The sequence below is a fragment of the Oncorhynchus gorbuscha genome, linkage group LG24, assembly GCF_021184085.1.
Source record: "Oncorhynchus gorbuscha isolate QuinsamMale2020 ecotype Even-year linkage group LG24, OgorEven_v1.0, whole genome shotgun sequence".
Lineage (NCBI taxonomy): Eukaryota > Metazoa > Chordata > Actinopteri > Salmoniformes > Salmonidae > Oncorhynchus > Oncorhynchus gorbuscha.
Window position 1 is genome coordinate 56,758,807 of NC_060196.1, and position 10,648 is coordinate 56,769,454.

At 43.5% G+C, this 10,648-nt stretch overlaps 1 protein-coding gene across 1 annotated transcript in view; it reads left to right on the forward strand.

The window, feature by feature from the left end:
* The first annotated feature begins 9,606 nt into the window (after positions 1 to 9,606).
* Positions 9,607 to 10,648, forward strand: part of LOC124013067 (endoribonuclease ZC3H12A-like) — a 17,008-nt gene continuing 15,966 nt past the window's right edge. The window contains exon 1 of the mRNA XM_046327211.1: positions 9,607 to 9,733. The gene's annotated coding sequence lies outside the window, so the exon portion shown is untranslated. The remainder of the gene's footprint in view (positions 9,734 to 10,648) is intronic.

Here is a 10,648-nt window from a genome sequence, read left to right on the forward strand (position 1 = left end):
ATAGCTGATGCATTAATCAGGTACTGCAGAACAGGATTTTCTGAGTGCTCTTGAGAATGGAATATGAAAAAGAACTCAGACACATGCCTACATAATGACGTCAGGTAAGAGCTTTAGGCATACAGTGCAGATAAAGGGTGTATTGTTCTGTCACATAGGTCATCAGACCACACAGGTGACTTCTCTGTCTGGTCTAACATGGGCTGGCTGGGCTGGGTCAAAGTTTCTACAAACAACGAGTTGGCCTTTATCCTCCTTTTATGGTGTAGGAAGATGTAGATGTTATTCAGGTGAATGAGGACCCAAAAGCGACTTGGCGAAAACAGAGTCTTTAATCCAGTAAAGTAACTTTACAATCAAAAGGCATAATTCTACTCGTAATGACGAGAACAGACTGGAGACTTGATCAAGAACTGCAGGTTGCCTCGGGAAGGCACTTGAACGTAGCAGACTCAGACACCTGCTCACCACGCAGCATCTGAGGGAAACACGACAGTAGGGCGATAATAGACACAGCACGGTGAACAATAGACAAGGATCCGACAGGACAGGAACGGAAAACAAGGGAAGAAATAGGGACTCTAATCAGGGGAAAAGATAAGGAACAGGTGTGGGAAGACTAAATGATTGATTAGGGGAATAGGAACAGCTGGGAGCAGGAACGGAACGATGGAACGAACCTAAAAAGACCAGCAGGGGGAAAACGAACAGAAGGAAAAGCAAAATGACAAGATAATATAAGACAAAACATGACAGTACCCCCCCACTCACCGAGCGCCTCCTGGCGCTCTAGAGGAGGAACACTGGCGGCAACGGAGGAAATCATAGATCACAAAGTCAAAATGTCCAAAAGAACCCAACTCCTCTCCTCAGGACCGTCAAAAACTTTAAAAAGGGAAACTAGGGTTACTCAAAAAAAAAAAAAAAATGAGACACGGGTAGAGAACTGAAAGCTTAAGAGCAAACAGGACCAAACAGGCCAGGAGAGTAACAACTAGGGACAGACTGAGACACAGCAAGGGCAGGAACAAGAACAGGAGAGATGCGATGGCAGGGAACAGACAGACCCAGCAAGACCAGGAGCAGAAGCAGAAAAAATTACCAGACTTCTTCTGCGCGCAGTCTGAACACGCAGCCACAAACGGCGCGTGTCACGCCCTGAAGGCCACCAAAACCGCTGGCGAATAGAAGCAAGCGTTTTGGCCAGCTAACTTGGCAGAGTGAGCCCACTGAAGAACAGCCAGACGAGTAGAAACAGGAACGAAAAGAAGGTTACTAGGACAAACACCTTTGTGCGTGAGTGCTTGTCAATTCCCCAGACAGTCAACCCGACAACACGCCCAACAGGAAGGATCCATTTAAAGAGACGGGATAAAGCATGAGGCTTGGTGTTCTTAGTAAATAAGAAATAACTGAACTGAAACGAATATTTGAACAACGCCCAACGAGCATGACGCGCATTCAGTTTTGATTACTCAAGGTTCTTTTGGTCAGTCCAAACGACAAAAGGAACGGTCGCCCCTCCAACCACTGTCGCCATTTGCCTAGGGCTAAACGGATGGCGATGTTTTTCTTAGCCACATCATAGTTACATTCCGACGAGTGACAGGCGATTACGCACAAGGGTGGACCCCATGTCAGTATCGGAGCGCTGGGACAGAATGGCTCCCACGCCCACCCCGACGCGTTTAAACTGTTTAGTGACGTCAGGTGCATTGCAAAACGCTTTTAAGAGATCAGAACAACAATCAACGACCGGTGAGGAGGAAGGGAGTTTTCTGGACCGACTGAAGACCGTGCGCAGGCCATGATATTTCCAGCACTCCTGTCAAATCACCAGGTTCCTCCTGAAAGAGGGGACAGAACAAACAGGAGAAATAGCAGACATTAAACACGTCATGACAAGAAACGTTCCAGGAAAGGATAGAATTACTAGACCAATCAAAAGAAGGATTATGACACACTAGCCAGGGATGACCCAAAACAACAGGTGTAAAAGGTGAACAAAAAATCAAAAAAGAAATGGTCTCACTATGGTTACAGATACAGTGAGGGTTAAAGGTAGTGTTTCATATAATATACAGAGGACTAATCCAAGGCAAACATGACCGTTTAACTGTCTGAGAGGAATGTCATGTTCCCGCGCCCAGGCTTGTTTAAAACAGCCCTCTGCCCCAGAGTCTATTAATGCACTGCAGGAAGCTTTCCAGCGTAGATGGACCGGTAGTCATGTTATATAGTAGAGGACCGTCTTAGTTATCAGTAGCCCTCCGCTTACTGATGAGCTCTGTTTAACTGGACATGAAATGACAAAATGACCAGCGGAACCACAATAGAGACAGAGGCGGTTGGTGATTCTCCGTATCCACTCTCCTTAGTCGAGATTACCCCCAGCTGCATGGGCTCAACACCTGAGTCAGTGGGGAAAGACGGTAGTGTCGGAGAGAGGGGAGATGGGCAGTTAATGCGAGCCTCTTCTATGAGCTCGGTGACGAAGATCTACCCGCTCGTTCAATGCGAAAAGTCTTTTTTTGCCAGGAGTTCAATCAAAGAATCCACGCTGGATGGAACCTCCCGAGAGAGAATCTCATCCTTAACCTATTAGTTACTGGAGGCAGCAAGAGTTGATAGAGTAATCCGTTATGGATCGATTACCTTGACATAGGGAAGACAGGGACCAGGAAGCTTTTTCCCAAAACTGAGCGGTTCAGATAATTGTTAGTACACTCAGCGCTTGCCTCCCAGATAGCTGTGCCCCACTGCCGAGCCCGACCAGTAAGGAGTGATATGACGTAGGCAATCCGAGCTCTCTCTTGAGTATGTGTTGGGTTGGAGAGAGAACACTATATCACACTGGGTGAGAAAGGAGCGGCACTCAGTGGGCTGCCCAGAATAACATGGTGGGTTATTAACCCTAGGTTCCGGAGGCTGAAGAACCGGAAGTAGCTGGTGACACGAGACAGACTGATACTGTCCTGATTCCCAGGGTTTCAACTCATGCCGAGCCAGACAATTCCTGTATGGTGGAGCATCGCTCCCTGGAACTCGAGAGTAGAGTGTCATAGTCTTCCATTCTTGGTCGGATCCTTCTGTTATGCAGAATGAGGACCAGCTGAAAACAGAGTCTTTAATCCAGTAAAGTAACTTTGGCATTTCTACTCGTATGAGAGAACAGACTGGAGACTTTCAAGAACTGCAGGTTGCCTCGGGAAGGCACTTGATGTCATGCTCACCACGCAGCATCTGAGGGAAACACGATACGACAGGGCGATACATAGACACAGCACGGTGAACAATAGACAAGGATCCGATGGACAGGAACGGAAAACAAGGGAAGAAATAGGGACTCTAATTAAGGAACTGTGGGAAGACTAAATGATTGATTAGGGGAATAGGAACAGCTGGGAGCAGGAGAACTGTTAGAAGAGAGAGAGAAGGGAGAGAAAAAGGGGAACAACCTGACCAGCAGGGGGAAAACGAACAGAAGGAAAAGCAAAATGACAAGATAATATAAGACAAAACATGACAGAGAATTTAGCGTTGTCAATGGAATCTCAAATGCATACTTCCTTTTTTTGATTATGGACCATACAGTGGCTCTATAGACAGTAGATAATATACAGTGCACTATAATAGTATTTATGACAGTGTAAAGCTCACCACGATTACCAGCCTTTTTTCCCTTGATGTCATCAACAACCCTTAGAAAGGACATTTTAATTATTGGGTGTAGCAAATGTTTCTGTAATGATGAAGAAAAGAATCCAAAGTCAAAATGTCCAACAACTCTCTCATCATCATCATCCTCATCTTTTGGTAAACATTTTTCAAATCTATATGAACTTATCATGGGGTACAGTATCATGGGATGGGATGTATTAGTGTGTGTGGATGTTCATGTGTGACTTAAGGCAGAACAGGGACAGGAAAGGATGCAAATTCCTTCTACTGTAGTATCTTTATGGAAATGTATGAGCCACAAAGACGGTTCCATGAACTTGATCATTTTTAACCTCTCCTACCAACTGGGGGATAAGAATACTACACAACACCTTTACAGGTAAGGAAATATCATCCATTTATTGTTTTATCATGGACAAATTACTGTTGAGAATATTTGAACAACTCTCAGGTCAATTTCAATTCTGTGATTATTCGGCTTCAGGGGAGGGATGTTTTTCTTTTTTAAAGTAGCTAAAACAATTCTTACAATGTGAGTTTAGCCATTGCATTCCATGGGTTTTAAGTTTAGTATGTAGTCATTGTTTTACAGTAAAGGAGTTTAGTATGTAGTCATTGTTTTACAGTAAAGGAGTTTAGTATGTAGTCATTGTTTTACAGTAAAGGAGTTTAGTATGTAGTCATTGTTTTACAGTAAAGGAGTTTAGTATGTAGTCTGTTTTACAGTAAAGGAGTTTAGTATGTAGTCATTGTTTTACAGTAAAGGAGTTTAGTATGTAGTCATTGTTATATAGTAAAGGAGTTTTAGTATGTAGTCATTGTTTTACAATAAAATAGATGAGTGTATTTCCATATCCACTCTTTCCTTTCCCCAGACTGGCTTCATTGGGAATACTACAACCATGGGCTTCCCTCTATGCCTATGTCTGCTCTCTTTGTAAGTAAGAGTTATCTGCTTGAAAAGTCTTTTTTTGCCACATGGAGTTCGCCATAAAAAGGAAAATGACATTATCATAATATTAATGTAGGTTGATAGAAGATTGATTTTATGTCTCTTCACTTTCAGGATTTTCACAACTGCTTGTGGTTCAGGTTTTAGTGACGACACGGCGCTTCATGAAAACTCTTATGAGGAAAAGTGGATGGCATCTATACCTGATGACCAACTCCTTTCAGCTGTTACTATTCCCGGAACTCATGAGAGCCTAACTCTGTATGGTGGACCTCTTATACAGTGTCAGTCTTGGACCTTGGAGAACCAGCTGAAAGCAGGATTGCGGTACTTTGATTTACGTATAGAGGCCAGTATTTTCCACAACACCCTTGATGTCATGGATGGGCATATAAAACATACCAAGTTCCATGACGTGCTAAACATTCTGTGGGAGTTCTTGGGCAAACATGACAGTGAGACTGTACTTTTGAGAGTGACACTGCAGGGATGAGTATCTGGAATGCTGGAGAATCTATCAAGGATTTGATGAAGAAATCCAGAGATGATGTATGGACGAAGACGTTGGTCCCCCACATGCGAGACGCCAGAAGGAAGATCGTTTTGTGCAGAGTACCAATTTCAATGTAGGAACCCTTAACCATAACACTTTCGTCACTTACGATGGATGGTTCAAAAACATTGAAAACAAGATGAAAACGATCACAAAACATCTGAAAGAAGCTCAAAATAATTGTGCTCATACAATTTCCTTGACTGACACATCCGCCACAGGCTTTTTCAAAGGCCCTAAAACTGTGGCCAAAGTGGTTAATGATCAGCTCAATAAGCTCTTAGGTAAACTAAAGACAGGCTCTGATAAACCAAACTGCTTGGGGGTAATCAGCATGGACTTTCCCAGTCCAGACCTCATCCAGAACATCATTGAGATAAATAGGAAACAAGGAAGAGGTTCATCTGAACGCCTAGTAGAGCCTGAACCAGAGCCTGAACCAGAACCTGAACCATCAGAGACTGAACCAGCAGAGCCTGTAGAACCTGAACCAACACAACCTGAGCCAATAGAAGAGCCTGAACCAGAGCCGGAACCAGCAGAGCCTGAACCAACAGAGCATGACAAACCTGAACCAGCAGAGCCTGAACCAGCAGAGCCTGAGCCAGGAGAGTCTGAGCCAGTAGAAGAGCCTGAACCAGTAGAAGAGCCTGAACCAGCAGAGTCTGAACCAGCAGAGCCTGAACTTGCAGAACCTGAACCAGCAGAGCCTGAACCAGCAGAGCCTGAACTCGCAGAACCTGAACCAGTAGAGCCTGAACCAGCAGAGCCTGAGCCAGTAGAGCCTGAGCCCGCAGAGCCTGAACCTGCAGAGCTTGAACCAGCAGAGCCTGAACCTGCAGAGCATGAAGAGAACCTGAACCAGCAGAACATGAAGAACCTGAACCAGCAGAACCTGAACCAGCAGAGCCTGAGCCAGTAGAGCCTGAACCTGCAGAGCTTGAACCAGCAGAGCCTGAACCAGCAGAGCCTGAACCAGCAGAGCATGAAGAACCTGAACCAGGAGAACCTGAACCAGCAGAGCCTGAACCAGCAGAGCCTGAGCCAGTAGAAGAGGATGAACCAGCAGAGCCTGAGCCAGTAGAAGAGGATGAACCAGCAGAGCCTGTACCAGTAGATTCGGAACATTCAGGGGAGCCTGAGCCAGTAGAGCCTGAACCTGCAGAACCTGAGCCTGCAGAGCCTGAACTCGCAGAACCTGAACCAGCAGAGCCTCAGCCAGTAGAGTCTGAACCTTCAGGGGAGCCTGAACCTGCAGAGCTTGAACCAGCAGAACCTGAACCAGCAGAGCCTGTACCAGTAGATTCTGAACCTTCAGGGGAGCCTGAACCAGTAGCGCCTGTACCAGCAGAGCCTGAGCCAGTAGAGCCTGAACCTGCAGAGCTTGAACCAGCAGAGCCTGAATCATCAGAGCATGAAGAACCTGAACCAGCAGAGCCTGAACCAGCAGAGCCTGAACCAGCAGAGCCTGAGCCAGTAGAAGAGGATGAACCAGCAGAGCCTGTACCAGTAGATTCGGAACCTTCAGGGGAGCCTGAACCAGTAGAGCCTGAACCAGCAGAGCCTGAGCCAGTAGAGCCTGAACCTGCAGAACCTGAGCCTGCAGAGCCTGAACCTGTAGAGATTGGACCAGCAGAGCCTGAACCAGCAGAGCCTGAACCAGGAGAGCCTGAACCTTCAGAGCTTGGACTAGCAGAACCACAACCAGCAGAGCATGAAGAACCTGAACCAGCAGAGCCTGAACCAGCAGAGCCTGAATCAGTAGAGCCTGAGCCAGTAGAGCCTGCACCTGCAGATTCTGAATCAGTAAAGACTGACCCAGCAGAACCTGAGCCTAATGCCGCATTGCCTGAACCGGCAGAGCCTGATCCAGTAGTACCTGAACCAATAGAGCCTGGGGAGCCTGAACCTCCACGGGAGCCTGAACAACCTAAGGAAAAACCTAGGAAGAAGAAGAAATGTCATAAGAAACATAAGACTAACATATAAGTATTAACATACAATTCAGTTATTGTCCAATGAAACTCAGACCTGTGCCCAAACCCCCCCAAAATATATACAATGTAAAATCTTCCAAACATTTATTTGTCCAGACTTCCAGTGTGTTCTGAGGCCATGGTAAGAGGCAGCTAAATAGACTGTAGTTGATGTGTTGTGAGATGAGAGTTCCACTCTTCTAATACAGTTTGAAACAATATACAGCAGAGGTGTCAAACTCATTCCACAGAGGGCCTAGAGTCTGCAGGTTAGACAACCAGTGTAGGGGAGTACCTTACTAATTATTGACCTTATTTTAATCAATTAAGTACAAGGGAGGAGCAAAAACCCGCAGACACTCGGCCGTCCGTGGAACGAGTTTGACACGTGATACAGTATATCTGGTTCTACTTTATGTACATTACAATTACGGTTGGCTCTCTTATTCAATATTACATGTACATTTCACCTTAATAACATTTGAAATAAAGATTAAACCACTGCATTTATCTGGTCTTCCTTCATGTACATCTTCATCAACTGAACCGACTAGGCTAGAGCGAGAGCTGGAGTTGCATGAGTGAGAGCGTGAGAAGCAACCAGTAAGTTCCCCCTCTGCTGGCAGCAACACTGTCATTCCAATACACAGTCTGATGTTTTGAGTACAATTGCAATTGCATGTTTAATAGAGAAGACAAATGTGACACTACCTTGCAGTTTGAAAACGTGATGGTTACTGGTAACTTACTGCTTACTTGGCACTATTTGATGATTTGTTTCCCACCCAAAGAATATTGCAACTTCTAATTCATAACTAAACCCATAGTCAGTAACTCCTAGAGGGTTAAATGTAATGGTTCTACTGGAAATAAAACATCACATTAATGTAGTCTTCCAAATGACCAGATCCTCCATCTTGAAATGTATCTATTCAAAGATTTGGGGTTTATAATCATTTTCTGCGATGAAACAGGAAATAAGTTTTAAAATAAGTCATACAGCAGAGTTTCTAAAAGTTTATCTTGAAAGGTAAGTCAAAAACAACTAGATATGTCCAGCAGACACACAGATATTATTAATTGTAATGCATACATTATGATCCATAAGAAAATAGCTGATGCATTAATCAGGTACTGCAGAACAGGATTTTCTGAGTGCTCTTGAGAATGGAATATGAAAAAGAACTCAGACACATGCCTACATAATGAAGTCAGGTAAGAGCTTTAGGCATACAGTGCAGATAAAGGGTGTATTGTTCTGTCACATAGGTCATCAGACAACACAGGTGACTTCTCTGTCTGGTCTAACATGGGCTGGCTGGGCTGGGTCAAAGTTTCTACAAACAACGAGTTGGCCTTTATCCTCCTTTTATGGTGTAGGAAGATGTAGAGTAGTTATTTTCCAGCGTTGTGAATGGAATCTCAAATGCATACTTCCTTTTTTTGATTATGGACCATACAGTGGCTCTATAGACAGTAGATAATAGACAGTGCACTATAATAGTATTTATGACAGTGTAAAGCTCACCGCAATTACCAGCCTTTTTTCCCTTGATGTCATCAACAACCCTTAGAAAAGAAGATCCATCCATTGGCAGAAATCTATACAGAAAATAATAAGAAACTGCTGATTCACTAGGAACTATATGATGTGGCTCAAAACATGTTATTAAAATAAATACAAATGTTTTATGGTACAATCCTAGGCCATATTTTGTCTTTCTTTTCTTGTTAACTCGATATTCTTTGTTATTCTTTGTTAGCTAGCTAGCTAATTCCAGGAGAGTCCCTAGCAACTGGTAAGCAATTCAGCTAGCTAAGATAACTGTACAATTTTATGAAAAATAGTTACTTTTTCCAAAGCCTATCTTCTTTGTTTGTTGCTTGTTTTGTCTCCAATTCAGTCTTGCAGTTTTGTTTAGCTTTTTTCCCAATGTACTTCACTCTAAAAACCATTGTAAATTTCAATATTTGTAGCTCATTTATTTCAGCAGCTGCTGCTCAATTTGGAATCGAGACTACACAAATATTGTATTCAGTAGGCAAGGCAGTAGCTATAATAGCTAATAGGAGCAATGACCATCAGTTGATAATAATATAGTTGCACTTGAAACTTGTTTGTAAAAGGTTTTGGGAAAAAAACTGTTTAGTTAGCTGGTCAATTACTGAATTGGTTTACCGAGTGTCGCAGCGGTCTAAGGTACTGCATCTCCGCGTCACTATAGTACCTGGTTCGAATCCAGGCTGTATGTTATCTGACCGTGATTTAAAATTCCATATAGCGGGGCCCGGGTTTGGTCGAACTAGGGCGTCATATAAATTGACTTGACCTTGTAATTTTTTTATGATCAACTGCTGTTGGCCTGTTTCGATACCTCAAGAAAGGAAGACGGGAAAACCCCTCTATTTCCTCCTGTGGAGTTGAAGCGTATGACGTCATAGGGGGAAATATTTGCGTGGTGGCGGACTGCCTGTACTGACACTACTCACAGAGAGAGAGAGAGACATTTCACATGGATAGCAGCACGAACATTACATTCAATCGCGAAACTGTTGGGCTATGAAATACTGGTAAGTAACTACATTTGACGGGCTAACTTTGTTTCTTATTTGGCAACGTGTTGACTGATTACGGTGTCAAAAGTTCAGGGAGTTAGACTATGTGTTAAGGTTTTCCGAAACGGACTAAATTGCGGAACAAATCAAAGAAGGATAACTCGGGTTGATACTCATAGGCTACATTTAACATCTCGCCTACAACATTTCTGGGAATGAACACCGGCAATTTAATTAATTTCCTTTAAATTCTCGAGTGGTCGACTATACATTTAGGCTATTGATACAGTAAACCAACGGGTTATTCCTAGGCCTACTGTACGTTGCCTTTTGGACCTCATAACTTTCTTTAGGTGCGGAAAAATGACGTTTCACTTTCAGCAAAACATATTGGTCAAGCTCAGGCATTTAAATCCCCTGTTAGGAAAACACATGACTACTCAATAAATAATGTTATCCATTGAACAGGAGTGTAGCCTATTAGTCGCTATTAGGTAGCCTAGTGGTTAGAGCGGTGGGCCACTAACCGAAAGGTTGGTCGCTCAAATCCCCGAGTTGACAAGCTGTCGTTCTGCCCCTGAACAAGGCAGTTGACCCACTGTTCTTAGCTCGTCATTGACTTGCCTAGTTAAATAGCACAAGATGAACAACATTGTAGAACTTTTATTTTCTGCACTGTAGGTCTGCTGTAAAGTCACAGTAAAGGAATATAATAGACCATACACAATATACACATTTTTGTCTCAGAGCTTTTCGTATTATTCTGTATGTAAATTCAAGACGCCGCATATACGATAGGTTTCGTATGGTACTGTATGTATTAATTTTGTCGACGTCCATCACCCATTCTGTATGATATGCTACGAATTACAATTCGTATTATATGTTACGAATTTTCCAAACGTTATAATTTTGAAAACGTATGACATG